Source organism: Lygodium microphyllum, chromosome 15 (assembly GCF_053477565.2).
Source record: "Lygodium microphyllum isolate KBCC chromosome 15, Lygodium_microphyllum_v1.1.10, whole genome shotgun sequence".
NCBI lineage: Eukaryota > Viridiplantae > Streptophyta > Polypodiopsida > Schizaeales > Lygodiaceae > Lygodium > Lygodium microphyllum.
The window spans coordinates 120,147,548-120,162,204 of record NC_141149.1 but is presented as its reverse complement, the minus strand read 5'-3'; the positions used below and the strand labels follow the sequence as shown (position 1 = coordinate 120,162,204).

The window sequence follows — 14,657 nt, the reverse complement described above, 5'->3', positions numbered from 1 at the left end:
TCCACAAATCAATGCCAATGATAACCACCAATGTCGAGTATCAAGGGGGTGCTCCCAAGTGCCAAATGAGTGTTTTCAAGTTGCCAATGCGTGCCAAGGGAGGGCTGAAGTAAAAAATGACTTTTCTTTTGTAGGTCTTCTTTCACGCTGGCCCAAACTTATTTGGGGCTTGTGGAAGGGCTGGGTAAGGTCAAGGCAAGGTTGGGGGAGTAGTCAAGGATACCCAAGAGCTCCCGCTTGAAGGGCAAAGTCACCGGTAGAGAGTAGGCATCACAAGAAGCAAGAGGACATAGCTACCCTGCTTCACAAAACCTATGGACTGAAGTAAAATAACAAAAGAGAGTCCCAATACCTCTGAATGAATACTCTGAGGGTGCCCAAATGGTATGGTTAGGTGCTCGGGAAGTCGAGGAGTGATCGGAGCTCGAAGGAGTCATATATGGCTGTCGAGAAGGAGACCCAATGAGTGTAGGTAATCAATAGAAAGCGACTCCACGAATCAAGCTCAAGTAGTCATGAATCCATGCTTTAATACCAGTTGAAAGGTGACAAGGATTGAAGCTTTCTTGGAAGAGCTATGGCAGGAGAGCAAGAGCAAGAAAGAAAGAGAAACCAAATGGGAACTCCAACAGTCACAATGTGTGACCGGGCCTTCCTTTATTCAAACTGTCACTAAAAGAATAAAGAATAAAGTGATGGTAATGGGAGCCTACCACCTGTAGTGTGCAGTGGTGGGTATTGTCAGTATAGTAATACACGGGCGGCTAGACAAAGGCGCCTTTATCCCCAACAACACATGTATTTGTTTGAGCGCATATAACGATAACTCAAAGACATTAATAAAATAAATAAGAAGTGAATAAACAAAAATAAGATGCACCAAAAAGTTTGTATTCATATTCATAACATTTTACATGGAATCCATTACAACCAGGGTTGTACAAAATCTCTTTGGAAGCTACATTTTTTATATGTTTAAGTCGTACACCTCTAAAGTTGTTGACCTCCGCGAGGACTATCCTTCCATCGCTAGAAGAACCTCACTATTTGCAAATCCTTGTCGATGACGATGACTCTCCTTGCAAGCACCACTACATAGATCAAGTCTCTAAACAAGTCGATGAGGTAAGCTTCGGTAGCTTCTTGTAGCGCAAGGAGGGCTTGGGCAGTCCAGCGATCGGGTTGTTGCAAGCATGATCCATCTAAAAAGTGCCTCCTACTATTCTTAATCGCACTAGCTTCTGGAATGGAGTCTTCAGTATTAAGAGGTGCATGGTCTTCTAGTAATGGTGGATCTCATGAAGAGTCAATGTGCCTAGCCTCCATTGAGATTACCAATGATGGCATGGTGGTGGTGGAGCTAGGTGAGGTGGCCTGTGCATGGGATTTCTAGGGGGTGTCTTTGGGCCGCTTGCTTGGTGCGTGCCATGTCTTCTAGGAGAGAAAACTCAAAACTCAAAAGTGAAATGTGTAAAATGAGGTAACATTTTAAACTTATAGTCAAACTTTTAAAAAAACCTTAAAAGATCTACTAGAAAGATAACACAAAACTAAGCTCTTTACAATCTACAACCAAACCTAAGCTAGAAATGTAGACTAATTACAAGGAATCTTCTCAAGACATTAAGATTAAATGCATCCTTGTTGTTGTGGATGCTATGAACAATAACCATATCTATGGGCTTAATAGTGATCCGTTGGGCATGAATGGTTAAAAGTTGACAATCACTCATTATATCAATCAAGTAACTTTCAGCTGCTTCTTGGAAGGCTTGGCTTGTTGACTATCACACCACATTCCTTGTCTGGTTCCTTGAAAAGAACTTGTGATGATGCCCTAACTGCAAATCTTGTAGTATTTCTCACACCAACCTAGAGAATGGTGCCTTAGGAATAATCAAGTTGGCACTCTTCTGGAATTTCCTTATCTCACGTAGCACAACTGTGCCTAGTCTCCATCTTCGGTTCTTATGTGCTGGACGTGTATTACCAGCTGGAGCAATAGTGGGAGATGGAACAACTGGAGCATGTGGATCACCATTTCTCGACAATGGCTAACCATCATTGTTGACCACAATAGGGCCACCATTGTTGAACATAGTAGCACCACCATTATTAGCTACAGTAGTGCCACTGTTTTCGACCACCAGGGGACCTTTGTCACTCACAGTACGCTCACTAGATTGGAAAGAATGTTAAGGTTTTGCTCTTACAGGTGCCTTCTTGATAAGAATCTTGGAATGTGCCATGGTTGTGATGATGAAGGATAGAAAGATGGAGGGTAGAGTGAAAATTAATGGAAAAAAAATGAAAGGAGAGACTTGACTTAAATACAAAAATATTAAACTTATTGTGGTGTAAATGAATGTTGTTTTTCTCACTTCATATATTGTCCTACTTATAAATTTTTCTTGAGAGGTTTTGGACTTCTTTTCTTTTTCCTCATATCGTGTCTCTAATCTCATATACCACCATTGTAATAATTACCTCATAGAATTGAAATCATTGATACCACCTCCATTATTAGTTGCCTTTTGAAAAGCACAACGAGCTTGCTAGTGAGATCGTTCCATGCCTTGAGTTGACCATACTTCCAAACTTCCTTGATATGCAAAGTATGGACCATGTGCTTCAAGTATATGCTGCACAAGAAGAGAGATTAGAAACACAAACTAATTTGAAATAATGATATTTTTTTGTACTGGTGACAATACTAACCATTTAATGTGTTATGCTATTAGTAGTCTATGCCTCCACCATGGACTTCTTAAATTTAGCAATTGTCTCTTTAAATGTATTGGCATCACCATCCCTAAACCTCAACTTTTGTAAGAGAGCTAATAATCTATCTAGGAGTGCCCACACTTCTGCCTTTGCAATCCTTGTTCATCCCCCGTTGCTCCAATCTGGAATAACAAGGTGCAACTTTTTCCATGCTTTATACTTCTCTGGTTATTTTACAAGTATGTTGCCTTCCTCATCTCGAGGTGGAGATATAAACTTCCTAGCCTTGGGTCCGTCAAAGCAAGGCTTACAATGGATATTTTCACTTTGCCAGATTCTTTCTCGTCCTTTTTTATTTCTACTTGGCCCCCATGTAATCCAACTTTAGAGAGGACTTGTTCTACCTTCTTGCATCATGTAGCATCAACTTCTAACATGGGCTGCATCTTGTATTCAAAGCATATATATTCATATACTAGTTTCTCAATTTTTCTAACCAAATAATGCAATGAGCAAAAGTGAACCCTTGTTAGTGGTATTTCCAAAATAGGGTTCCAATTTGGGTCTACTGGAACTACATTCCATTTCTCATGATTTTTTAATCATGTGTTGGAGCACCTTGTTGTCTTGCCTTGGCAAGCCATTCTTTCTTTCCATCTTTCCCTTTCTTCCTAGTTTGCATGTAGTATATGCACGGAAATTTTTCATTCGCTACATTTGATAAACCAAACATACACTTTAATGTTTTTAAATCACTTGCAAGATGCCATTCAATGTCATAGTCCCCAAACCCCTCAATGTGTAAAATTGTTGCATTATTTTGTTGTTGAATAACATTGGGTATATTAGTGAGGTTTAAAAAAACTTTAAGTACTTCATGGTTCTCCTTTGGTACTTCAAATGTTGCAAGCCACCATATTTCATTCTCTGATTGTACATTAAAGTATAACGGATGGTTTTCATTGATGTTGGGATCCAATGCTCAATTTATAAGTGTTACACTCACACATTCAAGTTTATGCCCCTTAATAATCTCACTCTCATCAAGCTTGAGGATAAACTTAAGCTTGCCTCTACATTCTTCCTTAGATATATTGTAGAACTTGACCATAGCAATCTAAACCCTACATATATCCAATACAAAGTTTTTAGACGAATTCAATACAAAGGAAACTTCTTTGCAACCATACTTCAATATGTGTGTGTGTTCCAGATACATCGACTCACTAATTAGTTCTACAACTTTCTCATTTAGTTGTTTTCGAGCCTTCTTCACATGAAATGGTTTTGGCAGAGGCATTACTCACTTAGTTTTGAAGACTTTCTTAAAACTTGTATCCAATTGTTAATAGAGCATACGATGTGACTCAAAACTCATTTCCACCTTGTCACATAATCCCTAAGCATCTGTAGTAGTAAACAAGTTGCTCACATATGTAAGATATTCACTTGCGACACCATCTACCGTTGTCCCTGACTTTATGATTTTCCAATGCATTTTTTACCATATCCTTGCTTAGGACTTCGGCAATAGTATCATTCTCTGCATGAGGAAACATATTTCTCATTGCAGTAGATTGGGCATATATTCGTCTATAATATTATCAACTTTTTTTTGTTAATTGTTGAATTGGTTAAACTAATCAGATGCGCTGACATGCTTCTTTGGTTTTTAAAGTGGGCCCAATCTCCAAAGTTTTTGTGAGATTTCTCTTTATGTTTCGATTCTCCTTCTCCAAGTCCATGACTTTAGATTGTAACTCCATATTCTACATGTGTATAGCATTCATAGAATTTTCAATGATAGACATTACTAGTTGTAGGCTCTAGTTCTCCCTATCCTCAACAAATAATCTATCCTTTTCCATCAAAGACTACATATTCCCTTGTAATCTTGTCTACATATTTGTCAAGGCTTGATGAACCCCTGCTAATCCTTGTGTGACAAGTTTGCATGTGCATCCATACAATCCTTCATTGCCTTCACAAACAAACTTTGCAAATGATATAAGCCCTTCAAATTGTAGTGACCTTTGAGTGACTGGATGATCGGGTGGATAAATGCAGCCATCAACCCAAAGGTCCACATTTTTTTCCCCTACATTTCTTTTTTGTCGTATTCTGTATCATATTGCATCATCCCTTTCCATAGTTCTTTTGGCCATTGGTGTATATTCATCCTCCAATTGAAAATGAATATCTATATTTCTCTTAGTGCGTCCTGCACTTACATTCTGCAAAGAAAAATGTATGCCAATCTTAACTTGGATTAACATTCAAATCACACAATTACACCCCTTTGATTCACTATATACGTATCCTTTTTTACCCAATTGGATCTTGCCTCTTTCTCTTGATTTTAATCATGATAGATCCTAATCAACCCCCTAATTAGCCTGTAATCTTAGCTTTTAATCTACCTCTAATTAGTATCAAACCTTATCTTCTATTCTATCCAAAATACACACACACACACACTCTCTCTCTCTCTCTCTCTCTCTCTCTCATGTTGGAAAATAGATCAAATGATGTATACATGATGAGGAAACTTGTATCCCATAAGCATAGTGAGGAGAGTGGAGAAGTAGGAAAGCTATAAAGACATGTGCTTGGTTCAATTTTCAATGAAATGCTATTGTATTTGTACTTCACTGTGATTCCCTATCATGTCCTATTCGGGATTGTGTTTATGAGTCCAAGAATTCTATCTTGGAACCTAATTCAATCGAGTAATAGTTAGTGTCATTTTCCTATGTTGTCATGGTTCTAGTTACTACATTCCAACCTCCATAGCTTCAACCATGTTCACGATCCATGTCCTTCAGCATGGTATTCGAGAAATGGTGAGCATAGTCTGGGTTTCATCACTGCTCTCTCAATCTCTCACAACCTCTGGTGAACTCAAGACCACTATGTGACTCCATCTTCCACTCAAATCACTAGTTCCCCGTTTGGTCTGCCATAGCCACTAGCACCTTTCTTTGGTGGAGGAGTTGGATCTCTCAATAGAGACCATATCCTTGCAACCCTTCTTCTAGAGATATCATCCTCAGTTCACGGCACTTCATCATGGCACAATAAACACTGACATTGGCCCTTCCTCGAAGCAACATTGTGCAAATTTGTCATCTCTATCAGATATGCGCCTGATCACAGTCGTACAATCCGCACTACCCTTGGAGGCTATGATTTATCCTACGTATATGGGGAATTCAAATCCTATACTATGGGCTATCATGCTACCAAATCTTAGCCCAAATCATTGACAAATCACACTACTAGAAAGGAAAGAGCAATCGGGTGCAAAAACCCTAACACGGCCATAGCTCATCTCAACCCAAGTTCATTTTACACTTCAACTACTCACTCTTCCTATCCTATTGAAGTCTCTATCATCTAGATCTACTTGTTTTCTAGCAAGTGCAACCCTCAAGAAGAAGATTTGAAAGAATCAAGTCAACAACATCTAGCTCAACAAGGAGACTCAACATCAATAGTATCTCTTGATACTCAATCAGTGTCTCTTGGCACTTGTGTATTTAGCTCACTCATGAACAAGCTATTCACTAATTTTACTTGAGCTGCTCAAAAGCTCATTCTTAGCACTTGTAACGATTTAAAGCCCTGTTGATCAAATCCATTTGTAAGTCTCAATTTCTTTGTAGAAGGATAGACACTACCTGAGTGTTTTGTGGTAAGACCTCCTTCTAAGATGACTGAACTACTGGAGTAGATAGCAAAGTTTAATGGTGAAGGCTTTCATGCCTGTAAGGAGAAAACCATGCACCATCTCATGAGGAAAGACCTCTGGGATCTCTTTGAGGAAGATGATGCAGATGACAAGAAAGAAGATGCTAAAGAGGAAGATGCTGTAGAAGACCAGCCTAAAACAAAGGAATGGAAAAATATGAATAACAAAGCTCTAGGTATTATTGCCTAGGGTCTATCAGATGATGTATTAGACTACATCTCTGGCATCAGGGATGCAAAGAAAGCATGGGAACAGCTTGAGAGGATCTTTGGTACACAAGCAAAGAACTCATCAAATGTAAAATTACTCATGCAGTTTTATAAGTTGGATGTTAAAGACATTTCATCTATGACTGTACACATCAATAAGTTGAAGAGCCTTAAAACTGATCTTGCAACTCTTAAAAGAACATTGATGAGGATGAGGCAATAGCAGTGCTACTTGCTAGTGTTAATCATGAACCATATGAGAATTTTTTGTCCACACTAAGTAATGTTCCCAAACTCTCACTCAAAGACATTGAGCACTCACTGCTTGATGGAGAAAGTAAATTTAAAAGTAAGCATGTAAAAGAAACTAGCTCAAGGGATAGCCTCTTGTACACCAAGGGTACTTATGCAGCAAAAGGACATGGTTGAGGATTCAACACCAACAGCAACAAGAACCGAATTATTTGTCATTACTATGGCAAGACTAGCCATGTAGCCAATGAATGTTTCCACAAGAAGAGTGCACAATAGGTGCAAGATAATCACCATCAAGGTCAGTTTATGAATGAAGGAGAAGAAGAAGAAGATACTTCTGCCACCATCAAAAACTCTGATAGATTATTCTAAAGAAATTTTCATCGTATCTTTCCCATAGTGGATCATGTTTTTCCCATAGTGGATTATTCTTTCCGTTAGTGGATTTGTATTGAAAAAAAAAAACCCTTGTCAAAAATGTAAAATTTCAAGCTTGACTTGACTAGGCTGCCAATGAGCTAGTCTCCCGAGCCATGTCATCATGTGGGGGGGGGGGGAGCCAAGAAGTGTAGGAATTCATCATTTGAGGGGGGGGTGTTGGAAAATAGGTCAAATGATGTATGCTACATGATGACGAGACTTGTATCCCATAAGCACAATGAGGAGAGTGGAGAAGCTGGAAAGCTATAACGACATGTACTTGGTTCACTTTTCAATAAAATGCTATTGTACTTTATACTTCATTGTGAGTCCCTATCATGTCCTACTCGGGATTGTGTTTATGAGTCCAAGTATTCTATCTTGGAATCTAATTCAACCGAGTAACAGTTACTGTCATTTGCCTATGTTGTCATGGTTCTAAATACTACATTCCAACCTCCATAACTACAGCCATGTTCGCGATCCATGTTCTTCAACACAACACACACACACACACACAAGAATTGGTCAAAGATATTTAAACACATTTATATAGAAGCTTGTCTAGTGGAGAACAATAACATCATCTTATCTTTTGCCCTAATTCACTCTCTATCAACTTATTTTCTTAGTTCATCTCACATAGTCCTCTCTCTTCCCCCCCCCTCTCTCTCTCTCTCTCTCTCTCTCTCTCTCTCTCTCTCTCTCTCTCTCTCTCTCTCTCTCTCTCTCTCTCTCTATGAATTGATGCTTAAGGATAAAACAACAACTGTGAAGAATAATAACATCACAGAGATTTAAAAAATAAAGATACCTCCAGTATCACTTGATTGCTTATAGTATAGGCTGTTGAAGAGGAATATATCTTATAGCATAGTACTGAAGAGGGAGATTGCTTGTAGCATGGTAGATAGTGTTGTAGATACAAATTATTTCATTTCAGCAAATGGTATCAAAACCACTCTTGAATGTTGCATTCAGAGGAATTTGTATGCAAGAAACCATATTCTGGAGGGAAGGAGAAGAATGCACAAAATTTAGGACAAAACTAGAGCTTTGAGAGGGAATGAAAAAATGCCCAGAAATAGGCATATACTTGTCCAAAAATGATAAAAATTTACAAGGAAACTGTCGAGTCAAAAAGGTGTCTCTGGGTAAAAAGTAATCTTAGAATATGATGTGTACATCATTTTATATTGCTTTTTAACTTCTGTCCTTTTAAGAAGCGAGAATGACAATAAATCTAATCTATTTTAATGTTAAAAAGTCACGAGGCTTCATTTTTAAAGAAAATAGAATTGTATTTTTTTAGTTATGAGGATTTTGACAAAAACTGACCTTATCCTACAGCTTGGAAATAAAATAATAGGTGAAATCTATTGAAAATACAAATACGAGATTTGCTTGATTGTAGAAGATCTCTTATTATCATATTATTCTAGAATCTATTTTTAGAGAGAGAGAGAGGTGAGAGAAACCCCGTAAGGGGCAAAAAAGAGAGTCCATATTTCTCCTAATGGTCATCAATTCTCCTATCTTTTACTTGGAAGATCCCTATAGCTAAATATATTTTGACTTCACTCATGTCTTATATAGGTTTCTTGATGTGCTTTAGTCTATCTTGATGAAGGAAGATTGAGAAGTTGTTCATACAGTTTTTGTGGTCCTGCCAAGACAAAAGCAACCCTCCTCAAGTTAATGATGGGGGTGTTTGGCTTGAAGCCTTGGTCCACAAATGTAAGATACTCATCATTGGTCTCATGAAGAGAATGGAGGTCTATTAGCCCTAGACTACGTTGCTAAATTCTAGATCAATAGCATTCCAATCATGGGATGCAAGTGGATTGATGTTGATTGGTAAGATGTCCTCTCATGTTGTGGCATCTCAAAATTAAAAAGCTCAATCCAATTTTGTTATGGTGCATTGGTTAAAAGCTAGAAGTCCTTGTTGACAGATGCTATTCGGAGCACGTAGTATAATAATGCAAGTGATTCACCCTTGTGCAAGAATCCTATCCTCACCAAGATGTGCTCCAGTCTATTCTCATGGAACAAGATAGAGAAATTGATTAGAAGGTTTATGTGGTCCTACCAATACAAAGGGAACCCTCATCAAGGTAGCTAGGAATATCTCACTATGATGGAGCTAATGGGAGTGTCGGGCTTGAAGCCTTGGCCCACAAAGGCAAGATGCGTAGTATTGGTCTCTTGAAGAGAATGGAGATGTGCTAGCCCTAGACTCCATTGTTGAAATTATTGATCAGTAGCATGCTAATCATGGGATGCAAGTGGATTGGTGATGATTGCTAGGATGTCATCTCCTGTTGGGATTTCAAAATTACAATTATAGCTCAATCCTATGTTGCTCAGGCATTGGCCAAATTTGGCTGTTTGTGCTAAGCGATTCTACTTGGAGTATGTGATATAATAGGACTTCTAATTCATCCTTGTCCAAGATCCATTGCTAATCACTTTTAGTGGAGAAATCCAAAGTGAAGGTGAGAAGCAACTATGGAGCTGTTATCAAGGCAGAGATTTAATTGGGCCTTCCCCTATCATACATATGGCAATTTGGACCAAATGGAGGAAGGATTTCCCCATGGCCAAAGTCACCTCATGATGCAAGAGATTGAAATGCTAATTATGGAAGTTAATGCCATCTTCTTAGATGGAGGCTAAAGTTTAAAAAGATTGTCCCTCATATCCTATTTAGCCAAAAGATTCCTGATTTCTCGTCTGTCCTTTTTGAGGAAAGTTACGAAATGGAACAAAGGAAGCCAATTCAAAGGACAACTTTGGCATAACAGCTTCCTTCTTTGCTGATTAGGGCAATGTGGATGAGGCCCTAATCAACCTCGTTTCTCCAGCAACTCCGTAAGTTTGTGGAATAGAAGGAACCGAGTTCTGTTAGACAATCATGGGAGTCCGCTTGATGAATGCATGAAGGTGCTTGAAGGGGAGAATTTTTGTCTATCAGAATTGCAAAGGCAAAGCCTGGGGTCTTCAAGCTTTTCTTCAAATAGTTGAATCCGCATTTCAAGCTGGGTGGTAGCCTGAAGGTGCAATTCGCCTCTCGGTGAGTCGGTGCCAGGTGGTCGTGCAGCTTTCTGTTTTCTACTGGGTGCAGGTGGCAGCCAGTGAAGGGCAGATGTCAGAAAGCATGAGGAGCTGCACTCGCCTGGTCACGGGTGCCAGGGTGGCAGAGCCTTTTTGCAGTAGGATTGAAGGAGCCACACTGCCAGAGTCAGAGAGAGAGTGCGAGTCTGCGAGACGAGAGAGAGAGAGAGAGACGTCAGTGACACAGTGTATCACAGACTGAGAGAGAGAGAGAGAGAGAGAGAGAGAGCTCCTTTTTGCGACACGATTAAAGGAGCCACGCTGCCACACTGACACAGACAGAGACAGAGAGAGAGAGAGAGAGAGAGAGAGAGAGAGAGAGAGAGACGTCTTATGATTTATCTGAATAATAGTTGCAGACATTACTGTGATCGGACGTTTCTGATATTTTACTGTGGTCGGAGGTTTTCTCACTTTTGATGATTTACTGTGGTCAGAGTTAAGTTCCCACACACGCCCGCCCTCCCCGAGTCCCCGCCCTGCCTCAGACCCTCTCTCTCTCTCTCTCTCTCTCTCTCTCTCTCACAGAGAGAGGGAGTTCATCGTCCTCGTCCTGCTCTGTCTCCACGTCTCCTATATAAATGGAGCCAGTCGCCATCGACGAGTTATGCGCAGTTTCTTGCCGTCCATCCGCCTTCCACATACGTATTCTAGTCGCCTTTATCTCACCATCTGGTCTGATCACTACGACCCCGCAGGACGCTGAGCATGGCTGCCAAGAGCCGCCTTCTCTTAGTCGTGGCCGCAGCTCTGCTGCTTGCGCTGGTGATGATGCAAGAGGTTGCCCGGGCTGATCATGAGCAGGCCGTGACGGAGCCAACTGGCCACGACGGACCGCACAAGGGGCCTAAGGGTCCAGTTTACAAGGGACCTAAGGGTCATGGCCACAAAGGACCTAAAGGTCCAGGCCCTAAGGGTCCTGGCCCGAAGGGGCATAAAGGGCCGGGTGGCAAAGGCCCTGGACACCCTCACCTTTGAAAGGTAACTCGCACCTATCTCTTTGAATACGAGGTGTTTGCAATCGATCCAAAGTTTCACAAATTTAATTGGCTTTGCATCTTACCTACATCGGAGAGTAATTTGGTGATCATGATTACTTAGTGTGGTGTACTAAGGAGGTATTCAAGGGATGTTAAAACATTGTTATTGAAGGGACATAAATCCAAGCTAATTCAACTTAAAGCTAAGATGAAAGGTAGTCCATTTACAACATACTTATAGGTAGGATAAGGGGTAGTTCAGCAAAAGATAGTTGTCGTGAAAAAGGTTGACAATGTTGCTAGTCTTCATGGCTTGAAGTTTTTTGGCAATTGCTAATTAGTTTTGTTTTCTTATTTCTCCCCTCTTTCTCATATCAATGCTAATGGTTTCATGTTTCTTAGCAGGTTCCCATCTACTTATCTATCAAATGTTGACGTGGTGAAGTTGAAGAACTTGGCTGGACAATGTAGTGTACTTTAATGTATAAATCTATTGCAACTAAACTATAGTTTGGCCAAAAGCTCTTGCTTTCTCCATTTCAAAACATATGTATCAAATTTTAAATAAGAAAAATCTATGTTTTATTGAGATAAACAACATTATGGAATTCAGCCTCTCTCTTTATAAACAAATGCTTGTAACTATGTTGGTAGGTTGCAATTTTATTCAATGGTGGCAATAACCAATAGCCGTTTCCTTTTGCAAATTTTTTAAGAATTCACTTCTAGTATTACTAGCTTATAGTTGCACAACCCTTAAATTTTGTTCACTTTTAACAATTTAGCTAACAACCCTTTTACCATGTAAATGGTTGTAAACTTTCCTTGATAGGATGGTCAAAGAGTAGGATTGTATACTTTCCTTAATATGATGGTTGAAGAGTAAGGACTTTATCATCAACGATAACTTTGATATGATGTATGATCATGATTAGTAGTATATTTTATTGACATAGAGTAGAGAGGTTCTATGTGTTCAAAGGGCCTACTCATGGTGGAGCAATAACAAGATGAGATTCCAAGTAATGTAGATAGTAAGGATGACAATGATGATGAGCATGATGAAGGGATGGATAAGATGATAACCATGAAGAGGAACATGTCTCCTTGGGGTCTTAGGAAGGTGAACTTAAAGATGAGTAAGCCTTCGAGTCCTTTTTCTTGTGATCTTTTAGTCTTATCATATGGGAAATTTTTGGATTCTTACGAGTCCTTTTTTTTGTGTATTTTTTTAGTCTTATCACATGAAAAAATTCTGGATTGCATCTATTTGCCTTGAACATCAAGTCCATGTAGGCTAGCTTGTATTTTTTTATATTTTTATACACATATAATCTCTAAAAAAGGCACTTACATGTGATTTTATCAATTGGACAACACCTTTAAGGTTAGCTTTAAAGGTTAGCTTGTAATTTTTTATATTTTTGTATACATATAATCTTTAAAAAATGCACTTACATGTGATTATATCAATTGGACAACACCTTTAAAAATCTTACAATAATTGTATTGATGCATCAAGTGTCGCCATATGTAGCAATATCTCGTCAATGATACACCTAAAATGTGAGAGAAATATGGAATGCAACATAATTTTTGTGATTAGATTCCTAAATGCTAATATTTTTTACAATTAAAAAAGCAACAAATTACTAAGTATTTTTATAACAATAAGACTAGCATATACCAATTCATGGAAGTAAGAATATTTATATGATTGATATCATCAATATAATCACTAGTAGTTAGGTTATGTGTACAAGAGAAAAGGACGTAAGTGTATCTTGTAGTGTTAATCTAATCACTAGTAGTTAGGTCATGTGTTTTTCCTCTCAAGAAGCTCACAAAAGTTCATATATTCCAATTTTTAAAACAATTAAATTGCAAGAAATATGTTTTAATCCATGTCATTTTAAGAGCTCTATGTGTACCAAATATCATCTTGAGATATTTATACGATTGATATCATCGATATAATCACTAGTAGTTAGGTTATGTGTACAAGAGAAAAGGACGTGAGTGTATCTTGTAGGTGTTAATATAATCACTAGTAGTTAGGTCATATATTTTTCCTCTCAAGAATTTCACAAAAGTTCATATATTCAATTTTTTAAACAACTAAATTGCCAAAAATATGTTTTAATCCACATCATCTCAAGAGCTCTATGTGTACCAAATATCATCTTGAGATAATTTATTTATCAAATATAATCTTCCTACTCTCTATGTAGTTACCAAATATTTGATTCTTTTATGATTGAGCATCTCACTTCAGAAAGGAACTATAAATGAGCTTTTACTTGAGAGCTCTCTGATAACTTAAAAACCTTTCTTCTTAGTTTGGACTCTAAATGAACCTTTACTAGTAATCCCTCCACATCATCAAACCTTGATATTAACTCTGACACCTACTACTTTATGCCCTTATGGCTACATCTCAGTCCAAATGTTGCACTTTTAGTGTGTGAACAAGTAGAGAATTTGTCAATCTGTCCTAATTGCAAGATAGTCTGTCTCTAACTCTTCAATACATAGCATCCTATAAGCATATTCTGTAGATCAAGATACTTAGGATGGAGACTTCTTATTTCACTCAGAGCTTCTCCTCCTTGGTTGTGGGGTCTTAAAAACCTTTGAGACATTCTTGGCATTCTCAAGAGCTGAGGATGGGTCATCTTCAATATCTGCAATCCACTCAAGTTATGTCTTATAGCTTCAATATTGGAATACCTATTATCTTGTATATTTGAATTCCTCTCACAGAACTACCTTAGTGATAGGATACAGCCGCCAATATAGTTCAGAATCAAGACGTGCCCATGAAGCAAGCTATAGCAATGCCCTCTCGTTAACCCCCTAGACTCAAATTGGTGCTTTTTATTCTTGCTAATCGGCAATTCTCACGAAGTAGTACAGCTCCCGAGCAAGTTGGTTATGGGCTCCCTGATCAATGCTTCCTATAGTTGATGGTCTCTCCCTTTGATTCAATTGTAGTCCGTTGTCCAGAGCTAGTCCTCTTCCTCTCCTATATCACACTAGCAACCTTCCTCTCTTTTCAATGACAATTGCACTCCCTCTGCCCGTCAAACTTAGACTTCACTGCACATAATATTACACTCTTTCGCTATTATGATGTATTACAGAAGTTGTGTTGTCTTCTGCACTCTTTCCAATAGCTTGGCTCTCTTCCAAGCAACTCTC

The 14,657-nt window shown here is 38.7% G+C and overlaps 1 long non-coding RNA gene across 1 annotated transcript; it reads left to right on the top strand.

The window, feature by feature from the left end:
• The first annotated feature begins 11,018 nt into the window (after positions 1 to 11,018).
• On the top strand, positions 11,019 to 12,089 carry LOC148024983 (uncharacterized). Its single transcript, XR_015693265.1, has 2 exons — positions 11,019 to 11,457; positions 11,862 to 12,089. It is a non-coding gene; the product is annotated as an uncharacterized LOC148024983 (long non-coding RNA).
• The last annotated feature ends 2,568 nt before the right edge of the window (positions 12,090 to 14,657 follow it).